A 15,381-nucleotide genomic window follows, 5' to 3' on the forward strand; every position below is an offset into this window, starting at 1 on the left:
TGCACACAAGCCTGGTGCTGAAACACTTGTCCAGCCCCCCCTCAGCTCACTTGCACATGCACACCCTGCTGTCACCTTCAGGCATGTGATGACACCAAGGCAAACCTGCAGACCTGCTCAGACACCCAGAGAAACATAGCCCCCCTCACCGACAATGCACACCTCAAAGATGGGAAGACGCCTCTGGGGGACCCCTCTGCCCACCATCCCAACCGCTTTATTTCAGGGCTCTCGTCTCTGCCGTTCCCACTGCACAACTCTTGCTCCCTTTCTAATAGTTTTCCATTGGGGGAAACAAATGCGCCCTGGGGCCGTCCTATTTTCCAACCGGCTGGGTCTGGGTAGCTGGAGTTGGGAAAACACGGGCTCGGAGACCGGGCACATGGAAGGCGGCAATCAAAATCCAAACTTTCTTTTCCATCAGTTCATTTATTTATGTATTTGTCCACATGCATTAAAGCCTCACAGTGGCAAGAATCTCATTACTGACCGTCATGACAAACAGAGGTAGGGACAATGCTTTGCACATAGTAGATACTAAATAAATATCAGTGGCATGAACAGCTGCAGCTACTGATTGATTTCTTGATAGAACAAACTACTCATTTCCCTTCTCTTCCTCCGCCTCAACAAACCTTTATCATCAGAGAAGGCCAGAGAAGAGGTGTGGGTCTGGGTGAAGCCCTCCTATTCCTTGATTTGAGAAATCTGGGCCTTTGGCGTGATAAAAAATGCTAAGTTTACACCAACAGAAGCGATCCGGTCTCAATTTTGACCCCCAAATGCCCTTAAAATGGATCAATGAGCAAGGGAGGACTGAGGAAGGAGTATCTGTCTTCCCTCCTGCCCAGAAGAGAATTTGAATTTGCTTTGAGTAGCTTGTGAGCAGGGCCAGAAGCTGCAGCTCATTACCATCAGCAGCTTTAAGGTTTGGCAGGGGCGTGGGGAAGGATTAGGGGCCCGAGGAGAAACATTTCCTTTCCCTGTCCCCCAAAACCCCTAAATGAGAGAGAAAAACACAATAGCAAGCCGAACAGAGCAGAGACCGAGGCAGCAAGGAGAACCCAAAGACAGAAGCTGCTTCCAGCGTCAGGCTCAGACTCGAGGATGCAGTCGCAGCTGTTGGCTCTGCCCCTGGTGATTCAAGATTCCGGATCCTGCGAAGTGAATTGGGTTCCCTCTTTCCCAGCGGGGCCAGGCTTGGGGCAAGGAGGCTGCTCCAGGCAGACAGTCTGGAACCCCTCCACCAAGGCCTGCAATAAGAGGCCTCCCTTCTTTGCTGAGCAAATGTGGATGGCGGCGGCAGGCCCGGCTAATCAGGGGCATTCCTTGAAGAGACGGCCAAGAGGCAGAATCGACCAGCTTCTCCATTCAAGGGAAAGAGGACCCCTAAATGCATCGGGAATAGGGAAACAGGCTTTGCTTATTTAATAGTTTGAGGCTCTGACCTGGTTTCACTGACCTCATCCCACCTGCACCAAGGTGAGCTCCTGCAGGCCCTCACTCACCCCGGGAGAGCAACAGCCATGGGGGCACCAGCAACTCCACCCCTATGGGCAGGGGCAGGCCGACTGTGGCCTGCAGATGGGTGAGGTGGGGAAGGATTTTCTGGGGTAAGCCACGGGGACGTGATGGCGATAATCATGATTGATACAGAAAATGTGTTGCTTCATCCCGCACTTGATTAGCAAAGCTTGCTCCCCATTTTGCCTCTCATCTTCCGTTCCTAATATTTGCATCCAGGTAATGAACTCCTGAGGTTAGGGCACATGTTAGCTTGTCTGAAGGTCTCAGAGCAAAGCCTCTGAGTACGAAGACAGTACAAGAGCCCCAGCCTGGACTAGATGAAAAGGGAGAGAGAAAGAAAAGGAAAAACAGGAAGAAGGAAGGAAGGGAGCAAGTGGGTGGGGGTGTGTGGAGGGAGATAAAAGAAGGAAAGGAGCTTGAGAAAGGGGAGGAAAGCTAACAGAGCCATGCTAAAATTGGCTGGCGGTTTGAGGGTTGCATCCTCAAGGCTTATGCTGCCCTTGGAAGATGTGCTGACCTCAGTGACCTGCCCCATCCCACTTTGGGGAAACAAAGGAGTTATCTAATTGGCTTTAACTGGGTGGTTGCCGCTGGAGCACACGGACAGGGTGCGGGAGCACAGGCCCAAGAGGCTGCAGACACACAACCGCCCCTAGTCAACCTCCTCTACAGGCTGAATCTAAAGCCATTTTGCCAATTAATCTCTCTGTGTGTGTGAGTTCCATGAAATACACTGCAGACCGAAAGTCCGCTTGCCCTAGGAAGGCATGTCCTCATTCTCTTTCCAGTGTGAGATGCTTTCTTCGGCTCCTCCAGCATCTATAAACCTCACACCAAGCTCTTTATAGATTAATCCAACCCCTTCTGGCATGGAGAAATCCCTTGCCCTGGAAGGTAGCTTTCTGGGGCGGGGATGGATATAAGTATGGCAAAGGAGGACGATTTTTCTTCTCACCAAGGAAGAAAATGAAGATGTCCTTCCCAGAACGGACCGGGCCTTATCGTCACCCCTCTCTCACCTGCACACATACGGGCAGGCTAACCAAAGTGACAGAAGAACCCTCCAGTGCAAAGGGTTCATTTGACATAGAGAACAAACTGAGGCCCAAGGTCACAGAGCCAGAGCATGGCAGAACAAAGCGGCCCAGTCTGCAGACAGAGGAGGCAGGTCAGGAGACAGAGCCAGGGTGGGTCCGCGACTCACCCCTCTCTAAACCGCTTCTTCTGCTTCCAGCACTGCTTTGGGAGCCAGATATTGACCTGCAGAGCCTCAGGGCCAGCCCCAGGCAGGTGCGGCTGCACTATGGACTCCTCCAGCTCTGTCAGCTACTTTGGAGAGAAGTGAGTCGCAAGAGGCTGGCCTCCGCCTCCACCCCTCCTGTGGCCCCGGCCTGCAGCCGCCTGGGGTGGGCACTGGAACCTGGGAGGTCAGGGTCACGGCAGCCAGGATACCTGGGAGCCCCCGCCTCAGCCCCACTGGGCCTCTCCCTGCTCACCCTCCTCTCCACGCCTTTCCTCCCGCTGCTCCTCCCGTCTAGACCCCCTTTCTGTTAACCCAGTTCCCCCTTCTTTTCTTTCCTTCCTCTTTTTCTCTCTGTATATTTCTCATTTTTCCTTCCTTCGTTTGCTTTCTTCCTGCCCTCTCTCCACTTTTTTCTCCTCTCTTCCTTCTTTCCTTTTTTCCTAGCTTTCCTCCTTTCCTACCCGTCTCTCTTTCTCCCATTCATTTCTCTTTTATTTTTTTAAAAACTTCTCTTTCTTTTCCTTCCCTTTTCTTTTACTTTCTAGTTCCTTTCATTCATTTGCTTTTCTTTTCCTTCCTTCCTTTCTTTCATTTTTCCTTTCTTTCTTTTCTTTCTCTTTCCTTCTCTTCTCTCATACAACAAACTAATCTTGCTTCTTCATTCTGTCCTTTATCAACATTCCTTCATTTCATCTCCCTCCCGAGTTCCTTCCGCTGCCCCCAGTATCGGGGCTTTCTCAAATTTTCTCTTCCCTCACCAGTCTTTTCTCTTTGTTGTTCTCAATTTTTCCAGTCCTTTGTGCTGTTTCCTCGACCTCCTTTCCATCTTGCATTGTTTCTAAATCCTCTCTCTGCAACAAGCATAAGGCATAAAAGTGCCCCCTCCCCAGGGTGGGGCTTCCGTCCTGTGCCAGCCTAGCCACCCTTCATGCCATTCCTTCTCAACTTCCCTCAATGTGGGGTTCAATTACAAGGGCCCAGGAATGGGGCTGTTCCCTGCTAGCTGAGAAGTCAGGGCTAGGTCCACAGCTCCCCACTACAGGCTTAGGGGACACCTGCCAAACTGTTGTCACTCCATCAATCCTAGTAAAAGAGAAAGAGGAAGAGAAGAGTAAAAGAGAGACAGCTCCACAGACTGTGCGTGCGTGCGTGCGTGTGTGCGTGGTGTTGGGGAGGAAGGGGCAAAAAGGACTGGATTCATCAAAGAGGGAGGGGCAAAGTCCAGAAGCAGGCACCTTCTCTTAGTGCACCCAGAGCCGGGGGCAGCCTGCAAAAGAAACCACAGTCGGCTCCCATGTTCATTTTGGGATTGGGCAGGATGAGACCTTCCATCCAACTCTTCTGGGCTGGAGAGGTGCGCAGGGCCTCGGGATGGGAGGAAAGAAAAGTGCTTATATTTGAGTATCAGTTGCCTTTACATCTGCCCCTGGACACATCCCTCCCAAGGCCCCCGCCCTGGAGCCCTCCGAGTCCCTAGGCGGTGCCCCCTGCGGCCCTCCTGGACCTCTCAGCTAGGCGGGCCTAGTTCCAGGGCTCCCTCGGGAGCAGTGCCGGGGCAGCCCCTGAATTACTCGCAGCAAAACCTCGGGCACAGTGAAAACAAAAGCCTGGGAGGATTGGCCGCTCTTGACCAAAAGATGTGGGCCAAGTAGAGGCCAGAGACACTACTTGCTCGACATGGGAATTTTCTCTCCCGGATCCACAGTCCCTGCCGGCCCTTTCCAAGAAGCGGTCCAAATGCTGCAGCCGCCTCCTGCCTGGCTCCTCAGGCCAGACCTGCAAACCTCAGGCTCCACGGAGACCCTCCGCCCAGGCTGGGCCTCCCTTTCCGGGGCTCCAGAGTTCCCTCGGCCCTGCCAGTGCACCTGCCGCGGCCTCCCAGACCCCGCAGGCCAGCCCCCGTCCCCGCCTTGGACTGCCCACTGCCGCAACTCTCCACCCGGGGTCCCCAAGTTCAGTCGCGCCCTCTGAACCCACCCTCTTTGACTCCCTTTTGAAGAGCCTCCTCCATCCCTTCCTCCCGGGACTTCTCGTGGGACGGGGAGGGGGGGGCAATCCCAGACCCGGGAAGGGGGTAGGGGGCTCTTTTCCTGGCCCTACTGCGCGAGCTGCAGAAAGTTGGAAGGTGGGGAGGAGCCCTCCCTGGATTCCATCTTAGGGAAATGGGTCTCTGAGTCAAATTGGAATTAAAAAGAGGAGAAGAAGAAGAAGAAGAAATTCATGTCACTCCTAACTTAAAATCAGCAAAAGGTCCCGGGGCAGCAGGGGCCCCAGGAGGTCCCGGGCTGAGGCTCTGGGGCGATACCCCGCCCCCACCGCGGCAGAGTCGAAAACTACTATTTTCGGCTAGTACGTCTCTCGCTCTCCTGGGAAAGCCCTTTGGGGATCTCCAAGCGTCTCTAAGAGCTTGCTGGATGAGCAGGTTCGGGACCTGCCCGGGTTTTTCTACATCCGTGATCAGCCCTGATTGGGAAACAAACTCATCCTTCCTTTAGTATAAGAAGCAGGGGGCCCTCCCTCTCGCGTTAAACCTCAGAACCCCAACTCTGCTCCCTTCTCCGTCTCTCTTCAAAAAACTTTTCTGAAGTTCCCGCAAGTTGCGTTTGGGGAAAGAAGTGATCACCCTCAGACGCTATGGGTCTCTAGGCCCCCAGTTTCTCCCATCCTCTCTAGTTTCAGAAGCAACACTCCTCGTCCCTCTGCCAGCTGCCACCTTAGTCCCCAAACTCAGGGGGTGGGGGAGGAAGCTGCTCTGGTCCCACTCCTGTGATTAGTGGGGATTAGTATCTGCCAGCAGAGGAGCCGGGATGGAGTAAGGAGAGACAGAGATGGGGAAAGACATTGTTTTCAGGCTACAGCGCACCCCTCCCGGACCCAGCTCACCTGCTCCAGACGGGTTCCTCTTGATTTTTATCCACTCAAAAGTTTGTCCTTCTCTCAAACTGTCTCAGGAGGTGCGCAAACTCGGCCGTCGGGGTAGGGTGGGCGCCCCTGAGAGCGCAGGCGCCTGATTCAGGGCGAGCCCCGGGGAAGCGGTACTCGCGTGCATCTTCCCCAAAGTGGGGGCCCAAGCAGTGATCCGGGGACATGACACTCAAGCGCCCGGGGTACTGGGTCAGGCTGCCAGCCCGGGACTGCCCGGGGCAGATTGGGCGCTATAGAGGGAGAAGCCAGCGGGACCGGGCAGGCTCGGGGAACTGGAAGGAGAGGGCCCTGGGTGCCTGGCGACGTCTCTCGCTTCCTCCAGTTTGTGCCCTCCCGGGTGTGTCCCAACCCACAACATTCCCTCAACCCGTTCTGGGGCGACACTCAGGGCCCGGACAAGGCAGAGAGGGAGGGTGAGGGGACGAAGTGACCCCTCTCCTTAGCCCCTCCCCAGCGCCCGCGCCACTGCTCCCCGCCCCCGCTTCCCTGCCCAGAGCCAAGGGACATACAGAGAATTGCACTAGAAATTCGATCGATTGGTACAAGGGACCACGTGGTCCGGGGTTGGCCAATGACCAGGCCGCCCGGGATGAGCTAATAATGGAAGCAATTTGTAACTTTCAGTAGCTCTCTAGGCCTGGGTACCGAAGGGAGGGAGGCGAGCGGAGGTGGGGAAATGGGTGCCCCCCAGTCCTTCCACCCTCCTCATTCGTTCAGGGCAGCGGGATCCCCGAATCCTCCTTTCCCCCAACACGCAGGCACTCGCAGAGTCCCGCACCCACTTCTGTCCGGCAGCCGCTGCTCCAGAGCAAGGTAAGCGGGTCCTCCATCCCTCAAACACCCCCAGCCCCATCCTTCTGGCACCTGCAAAAAAGTCCCCCTTCTTGCCCCATTAGACAATTTAAATCCGGTTTTGTTTTTCTCTTAGTTGAAAAAATATAATCCTTTTGTATTTTTTCGTATAATTTCAGATTTGGGGAAAGATTAAGTTCAGATTAATATACTTTTCTTGGAGGGTTAGTGGTACTTTTTGGATCAATTTTATATTCTCTTCTTTTGGAGAGGAGCATTCTATTTAAGGAGAGTTTACTTTGCAGATGAGTTACACCCTATGTTTTTGCAAGTTTCACTTTTCTGATGATGTTAAGTTCGTGCCTTTCTCCATCCCATCTTCCAATTTCAATATTTACAAATAATCAGTTAACATATTTCAAGTTTATTCGTTTGTTTTTCTCCTCCGTCACTAGTTTTTCAGCTGTTACTGAATCGTCACTAGTTTTTCAGCTGTTACTGAATTTTTTTTTTCCTCCTGGTGTGGACCAAGGGTTAGTTTTGTGTTGATTTCTCTTTTTGTTTTGTAAATGAATTTATTGTTTGGGACACTCTATGGGAGTGTGAATGAGGTCTCTTTTGACTCATTCGATCCCTCCTATTTTAAAGAACAATTGAAGTGTTGTATGCATTGTCTTCAATTTTTGTTGATGTTAATTTTCAATTTTGATGTATTTTTCCTCCTTTTAAAACCTGACCTGTTCTTTAAATTTAATCTTTTGTGTATGTTAAACCATCTTTAAAGATTTAATTTTATAAACTTCACCATTTTGTACATTTCCTTACCCTTGTTCAGCCCCCTTTGCCCTCTTGCATCCTCCATCTCAGACTCCCACCCCCAGCTTCCACAGTTCCCAGCTTCAAATTCGATTCACCCATCCAGGCAAGGTGGGACGCCGGGGAAGAAGAAAATGTCCTACTTGGGTCAGAGCTTACACTCGAGGTTCTGGTTCTGGGCACCTCTAGTCCGACTCCCCAAGCCAGCAAATTCAGGGAAAGCAGTATTTCTGTTTGACTTTTTAGTTTGGGACCAAGCTCTTTCTCCTTGGCTCTATTCTGGGGAAGTCTTTGGTACACAAAGTTGAATTTTTGGTTCTCATCTTGTCCCTGAATTCTAAGAAAAGTACCAGCAGATTTTTTTTCTCCCTTAAATGTAAGCTGTTAGCTCGGGGTCAGCCTGTTGGGACTCTTGCCTCCTGGGAGAGGATTCCCAGAAGGGAGACACAATGTTTAGTCCCCTCTTTTACTTCTGATTAAGGTGGAGGTGGCAGGGGTTGGGGGACCCCATTTTGATCTCCAGCTCTGGCTTTGAACGGACACAAAGAAGGAGAGAGAGCTGGCCTAGGGACTAGATCACTTTGGGTCAGTGGGATCTGGTTTAGGAGAGTTTGCGGTAAACCCCAGCTCTGAGGACATTCTAGCGTCACTGTGAAGTAAATCATCAAAATGGTGTGATATGGTTTCAGCCTATTCAGATTCATTGCAGGTACAAAACTCAAATGATGAGAGAAATCTGTTTCCCAAAGATCCGCCTCTGCTGACTTTGTCCGTTCCTCTGAGGGAAACAGCCGAACTCGGCAGAAGTAACACTGCCACGGCTCCTCCCCGCTCGGTCCCCAGCTCCGTCGTCACATTGACATTCTGGGCACATTCGGCCCAGCCCCCGTACCCGCTTCTCCCAAGTATGAATCTAAATTACTATTAATAAGGGGCTGCTCCAAGTTAATTGGCATTCAAAGAATTCATTTCAATTTGTTAATATTAAATGAACGCTCTGCACTTTAGCTCCCTTCTTCGCCCTGGATTCCCAGATGAGTGATGGGAAGTGGGGGTGGGGGAGGAGGAAGAGGAGGGTTTTATTTCTGATTCCAGCACAGCCACTGCCGTGCCTCCCGGGGTGGGCGGGGCCGTGAGATCCAGGCGCAGTGGGGGCCTGATTGGGGACTGGCTGATGGTCTTTTTAGGTGAAATTCATCTGATCCCGCTGGAGCTGTCGGGGGAGGGCAGAGGGGAGCTGCAACTCTTGCAAGTGAGCCTCTCATTCTTATATCCAGAAGAGTCAGTTGAGGCTCAGAGAGCTTAATCCCCACTTCAGGTCACACATCTGGTAGTTGGGTCTGCCTGGCACCAAAACCATACCTGGGCTGCCTGCAAAGCACAGCTCTCCAGCCCGGTCTCACCTTCCCTTCCTAGTTCTGGCCATCCTGCTCCCCCTTATTTGTAGTCACGCCTAGTGACTGGGAACAGGGGTTAGAGAATGAGGTGAGACTGAGAGAGGGAGTGGCAGGGGGGCAGTGGCAACAGGAACTTTTCTCACATCCTTGTGAAGAAGGTGGATAGAAGGGTATCTCTCTGGAGGAAGCCTGCTATCACTTTCCTGGGGCTCTGATCTCGGGGTGGATGGTGGGACCTCATTGGGAATCACACTGTTTTCTGAACTGTGGACTCTAGTTCTCCTCCTCTGGGAGCGGAAGAAGAAGAGGGCGGCTCAGCTAGGGGGTTTGAGCCCTGGATTAAAACTGCTAGTTGTCTACTTAATCCTTCTCTCCTTGTTCTGCGAGGGTAGAGAACCTCCGAGCTGGACAATCCATCTCCCAGCTGCCAGGTTTGGCCAGAGGGGGATGTGAGCCAAGTAATGTCATCAGAGCCTTAAGACGTTGGGTAAGTTCTCCTTTTCATGAGCTGGACCGGATGTGCCTGAGACTGAGCTTTGACCATGCACTTGAGGAGAAATCCCTAAGAGAGGGCAGAGCAAGAGTAGAACAGGAACCCAAGTTCCTGATGGACCAGGTGGAACAGAGCCACCTGCTGTCTGGGACTGCTCCCTTCCAGACTGTTGTGTGACAAATAAACTTGTTTTCTATATGTGGCTGTGTTTGGGGCCCTTTTTTTAATAGCAGTTTTGTCATCATCCTTCTTAATATACCTTCCCACCTGAGGACAGAGATGGAGGGGACCTTGGAGATCATCCTATGCTTGGCCAAGTCCCTTCATGTCACCACAGGGGCCTGGGTATCTCCCATCCCCACCCTCACTTCAACCTAAGAAGCTCGGCAGGACACTCATGTTAGATGTTGGGTTGCTACATAAGGTTTTATTTGAAGAAAGGACCCTATGGTTAAAACCAGTTTGAAAACCCCTGAAAGTTCAATCCCCTTCCCTGTTTTGTTTAATTACAGCCAAGGCCCAGAGAGAGGCAGTGACTTGCATAAGGTCACACACTTAGTTTTTCTGTCATTTTCTGAATCCCAGATGGGTTCTCTAGCCATCATATCAGCTGCCTCAACAAATCGCAAGGACAGAAAGAACCCAAACCAGGCAGGGGGCCTGTGTCTCCTCCAATGAAGCTCTGGAATAGCCAGGCCATGTTTGCCTGATTTCCCCTGGGTCCCTCCAGTTGGATGTCTGCCTTGGAGACCCGCCTCCCTGGGCCTGGAAACTACCGGGCTGCACCTTTGCTCCAGCCGCCTCCTCACCCAGATGGTCAAACATGCAAAGCAGAGCTGGGGCCAGAGCCGAGCTCCCTGCCTCCCTCTAGTCTTTCCACATTTATATCTCCCTCCTCCCCCCATCCAGCCCCTTCCTAGTAGCCCACCAGGGAGGAGAAGGGGGAAAACTGTCATAAATTTCCCCTATTTATACAAGAAGACAGAATGTTTCTCATGCCAGAAAAAACACAGAGAGGGAGCTGTCAGGGGAGAAGGGACCCAGCCCCATACCTCTGGGGCCAATTTATCTTCCTGAGTCATGGCTTGGGGGCTACCATAACACTGCCTGTGTGACTTGCAGGCTTTGGCTTGGGGGGCAGCCAGGACAGACAGTGCCTGGGCTTTGTTTTGGTCTTCCTGCTCCATCTCAACCGTTCCGTCTCCGTTTCTCTCTCTCTCTCTCTTTTTTAAAAACAAGATTCTTGAGATATAATTCACATACTGTACAATTCACCATTGAAGTGTATAATTCAGTGGTTTCAGTATAGTCACAGATATGTGCAACTATCACCACAGTCAATTTTGGAACATTTTCATCACCTCTGAAAGAAATCTCATACCCTTTAGTTACTACCCCCTTTTACTCTTCCATACCCTTGCTGGCCCTAAGCAAACACTGATCTGCGCTCTATTCCTATAGATTTCTCTATTCTGGACTTTCATATCAAGGGAATCATATACTATGTGGTCTTTTGTGGCTGGCTTTCACTTAGCATAATGTTTCCAAGGTTCATCCGTGTTGTAGCATGTATCAGTGCTTCATTCTTTTTTATGGTTGAATAATATTCCATTGTACTTTTGTTTACCCACTCTTCCACTGATGGATGTTTGGGTTGTTTCTACCTTTGGGATATTATGATTCTACCTTAACTCTTATGTCTCTAGACAGCCTGGATCATATAGAATGAGGTCTGTGGGCAAGGATGGATGTGTCTTAGATGAATGGATAAAGAAGATGTGGTGTGTGTGTCTGTATATATGAATATTACTCAGCCACAGAAAAGAATGAAATAATGCCATTTACAGTAACATGGATGGACCTAGAGATTATCATACTAAGTGAAGTAAGTCAAAGAAAGACAAATATCATATGATATCGCTTATATGTGGAATCTAATACAAATGAACTTATTTACAAAACAAACGGACTCACAGACAGAAAACAAATTTATGGTTACCAAAGGGAAAAGGGGAGGGGATAATTAGGGGTTTGGGATTAGCAGATATACACTACTATGTATAAAATAAATAAACAACAAAGTCCTACTGTATAGCACAGGGAACTATATTCAATATCTTGTAGTAACCTATAACGTAAAAGAATCTGAAAAAGTAGGTATATGTATATATACATATATTTGTATGTGTATATATATAACCTAATCATTTTGCTGTATACCTGAAACTAACACAACTAACACAACATTGTAAATCAACTATACAATAAAAATTTTAAAAAAAACCATGTGGAGGCATAAAAAAGGATATTAGTTTTATTGTTAATTATTGATAACAATAAAAATTGAAATTATTACTAAAAAAATAAAACCTTTGGTTCTGCAAAAAAAAAAAAAGAATGGGTGTGTCTTATACGTGGGAATACCCAATATCCATGAAAGCAGGGTCTTGGGAACATGTCTTCTTTTGTGTTAGTTACATATAATAAGCTGGAATTTTCCTCCCTCTGTAAGTTACTGAGGGGCGGCTACTCCTTCCATTCTCTCTTCATTCTTTTCTTGTTGCTATTTGGGTCATTTGCTGTGCTCCTCAGAGTTGGGGACTCAGAGCCTTCTCCAGGGGTTTCAGAGACACAGAGTAGATGAATGGACGTCTTCCCACTGCGGAAGCGGTTCCCTGAGTCTGGTCTCCAGCGATCCTCCAGTATCTCACAGTTGAAGAAAGGTCTGTGGAGGCTCCAAGGTCTGTGGGAGGTGTGATGGAGCCTAGAATGCAGGCCTCCTGCCCCTGCCTCCTTGCCTGGTCCATCTCAGTGTCACAGACAGGCTTTGAGCTCCACCCTCCGCTCACCTAGCAAGTATGCACAAAGCATCCAGTGAACCCAAGAGACACTGCCCCTTCCCTCATGAACCTTGCAGTTTTAGTGGTGAGAGTAAGATGAATACAAGTGAGCAAAATAACGGCAAGTTCTGTAAACATTTGCTGAATGAATGAATGAACAAATGATGTACCTATTATGTGCTCCATAAAGAAAATGTAAACAAAGCAGAGTTGTCAATCACTTTTGCTGCCACCAGCTTTTCCAGTCTGGAAAACAGCACTACTTCTCCATCCCTCAGAGTGGATGGTGTGCAGACAATGCAAAATATCAGCTAATAATATCTACCAGCTATTGGACTAGGCATGTACCAAGGGAGTAATATATCTCACTGATTTTCACTCGTTTTTTTGTTTGTTTGTTTTTGCCTCGTCGCTCGGCTCGCAGAATCTTAGTTCCCCAACCAGGGATTGAACCCGGGCCACGGCAGTGAAAGCACCGAGTCCTAAGCACTGGACTGCCAGGTAATTCCCTTTCCCTCTTTGAATTAGGTATGATTATCCCCATTTTGAGGATGAGAAAAACTGACTCAAAGAGATTAAGTAACTATTTGAAATCATGTTGGTAGCAGTAAGTGGCAGCACATTCGTACTGGACTCCGGGATGGATTTGTTTTTTATTCCCAGGTCTCCACGACAAAGACAGATACATTTCTTTCTGAGGCCCCAGCACAGAGGAGCTGGCCACCCTCCCCTGTCCTGCCCTGGCTCGGCCCCTCTCCTCCCTTTGCCCAAAGGCAAAGTGGGCTAAGATGGAGTTGCCAGCTCCTCTCTGGAAGCGTGTGTCCACTGGCTATACCTGCCTCGTGGGTAGGAAGGGAAGGACCAGTTTTGCTTTCAAAAGCCTTATCCTTCCAGCCCATGCTGTGTGGGAGGGACCACAAGAGGCCTGGATGTTGTCAAGGAAAGGCTTGAACCAGCCAAAGAGCCGATGATGTTGACAAGAAGGGGACCTCAGCAAGGCAGATAATCAGAAACTGACGATTGACAGCCCTTTAGCGTCCACACCCCCACCGACCCCTGCTCAATCAGGCACATACACGAGCTTGACGACAAATAACAAACTGTAACATGTTCTAATTTTCACATGCATTTGTTCACTTCTCAGAGCAAACATAAGATGCATCCAAGGCTGGGCTTATTACAGAAAAAAAAGTTTCTGAGACTAGAACCCAAGTGTCCTGCTCAATTTCATGTAATGAAATTTATGTAGGGCTGACTATGGACCATGTCCTCTGTGCACTATTTCATGACTATTAACTCATCTCTTTTCCACCACCATACGAACTAGGTATTTATCTTCTCCACGTACGTTTTTTAAGATGAGGAAACTGAGGCATAGTCGTGAAGCATCTTACCCAAGGTCACACAGACAGCAAATGGCCGGGCAGGGATTACGAAGCTAGCCGCCCAGCCCCGGAGTCTGTGCGTCATCGCTCCGCCAGGTGGGCTTGGCGCAGTGACTATACTTGGGAAGTCGAGTGTGTTTTCCTGGCCGCCTCCCTCCCCTTCCCCTCAGTCTTTATGGCCCATTGGAAAAAGCAAGGCAGAGCTGTGGCTCCCAGGGTGACTATCCTTCAGCTGCCTCCTTGGCACTGTCATTCTCGCCTCCCATCTCTTGCCAGGGGCTCCACCCGGGAATACCACAGACGGTTTGCCATGGATCAAGACTCCTCTGGAGAAAGCTCACAGGAAGGCTGCTGTGAGAAATGAAGTCCCTTGCTGTTTCCCCGATTTCCTCATCAAGAGGCGCCAAATGAAGTCACTGCACGTTTGAACGGGGGCCATCAAAGCACGGCCTCTGACCAGTTCAGAGGCAGACGTGGGCTTGGGCGGCCAGTGACTGAACGGCGGCGGCATGGAAAATCTGAGGTGGTGGATGGTTGAAATAAAGCTCCTGTAGGAGAGTTATGTGTGCTTCACTCAACAGTGCTCCGTGACGGGGGCCCAGGGTGTACACCTGAGCTGTGAATAGGCTTGTTCATTTACCGGTTAGCCCCTTATTTATTCAGTAAGTTCTGATTATGTACTTAAGAGGCACCATGCTAGGTGTATAGGATGGACAAGACAAAATCCTCACCCCACAGGGGCTACAGTCTAGAGAGGGGAGGCCGGAGCAAGATTACAGTGATCTGTACCAAGTACTGAGTAGTCTCGTGTCACCACTTGACATCACTACCCCCCAAAGCCGCCCTCCTCCTGGCCTCTCCCTATGCTCAGCGTAGCCCCCTTCCCTCCAGCTTCTTTCTGCCTGGATCCCATCTTCCTTCTGAGCTGGGTCGCTGTTGGGCTGCAGGCAGTGACAAAGGTGGCAATAAAGAAGCAGAGTTAAGCCCTCAGTGTCCTAAGGGAATCCCAGGTGGAGCGGGCTGGGTGATTTTGTTTGCCGCCTCTGTTCTCTGGGCCACCCTGGCCCTGGAGGCTGCCCTGTGCAGACGGCATCACCTGGGCTCCTGACTTCCCATCTGTGGTCTGGCTTGGCCAGCATGGGTCCTGGCAGGGAGGGGAGAGAGGAGCCAAGGTACTTGTCTCCCTGTCCCCTGCCTGCCTCTCCGCCACCGGCCTGCCTGAAGTCCTGGCAGGGGTTGTGGTTCCCCGGTGGCCCTGGCTTTGCTGGGTGGTTGCTCTTCCCGACCCCAGTTTTGTTGGCACCATTTCAACCCTTTTGGTACCTCATCAGCCCTTAACGGTTCCCTTAATTCCAACTATGCCTTGAAAATTGTCATGTCATTAAACTCTCTTCAGTGGAGCCCTTTTGAATGTGTCACGTGTTTGCTGTTGGGACCCTGACTGGCTCACCTGGGTGTAGGTGGGGGAGGGGGAACAGGCAGGTTGGGGCCCCAGGTGAGCTTTATTCCTCCTCTTCTCCAGGGGCTCCCCATTGGAAGAGAGAGGCTTTGGACCAAGGAATGGGGGACAACTCTCTACGGACGGTTTTCACTGAGGGATGAGGAATCACCGCCTGTAGCTCCCTGGAAAGCAGAATCAAGAGGTGGTGCAGGTCAGGGAGATCAGCTCGGTGCTTTGTGACCACCTAGAGGGGTGGGATAGGGAGGGTGGGAGGGAGGGAGACGCAAGAGGGAGGCGATATGGGGATATATGTACATGTATAGCTGATTCACTTTGTTATAGAGCAGAAACTAACACACCATTGTAAAGCAATTATACTCCAATAAAGATGTTAAAAAAAAAAAAAAAGAAGTGGTGCAGGAGGGCTTTTGGTTGGGCCAAAGGGAAGGAAATTACAACTGAGGACCGACCCTGTGGTGGCCTCTGACAACACTTCCCAGCCCCTTAATCCCTCCAAGTGCC

General features: G+C 50.4%; 2 long non-coding RNA genes across 6 annotated transcripts; one reads left to right on the plus strand and one right to left on the minus strand.

The window, feature by feature from the left end:
• Positions 1–409: 409 nt before the first annotated feature.
• LOC133101194 (uncharacterized) lies at positions 410–6,162 on the minus strand. The gene is made up of 2 exons (XR_009702599.1): positions 5,654–6,162; positions 410–1,389 (listed from the first exon to the last, which is right to left on the minus strand). It is a non-coding gene; the product is annotated as an uncharacterized LOC133101194 (long non-coding RNA).
• A 149-nt stretch (positions 6,163–6,311) lies between these two features.
• Positions 6,312–15,117, plus strand: LOC133100841 (uncharacterized). Of its 5 annotated transcripts, none has more exons than XR_009702545.1 (5): positions 6,312–6,508; positions 9,093–9,187; positions 12,458–12,534; positions 13,695–14,060; positions 14,941–15,117. It is a non-coding gene; the product is annotated as an uncharacterized LOC133100841 (long non-coding RNA). The 5 variants fall into 5 exon arrangements; XR_009702544.1 differs by having other exon boundaries at positions 6,313–6,508; positions 13,695–13,941; XR_009702546.1 differs by lacking the exon at positions 14,941–15,117 and having other exon boundaries at positions 9,088–9,187; positions 13,695–14,824.
• The last annotated feature ends 264 nt before the right edge of the window (positions 15,118–15,381 follow it).

Source organism: Eubalaena glacialis, chromosome 11 (assembly GCF_028564815.1).
Source record: "Eubalaena glacialis isolate mEubGla1 chromosome 11, mEubGla1.1.hap2.+ XY, whole genome shotgun sequence".
Lineage (NCBI taxonomy): Eukaryota > Metazoa > Chordata > Mammalia > Artiodactyla > Balaenidae > Eubalaena > Eubalaena glacialis.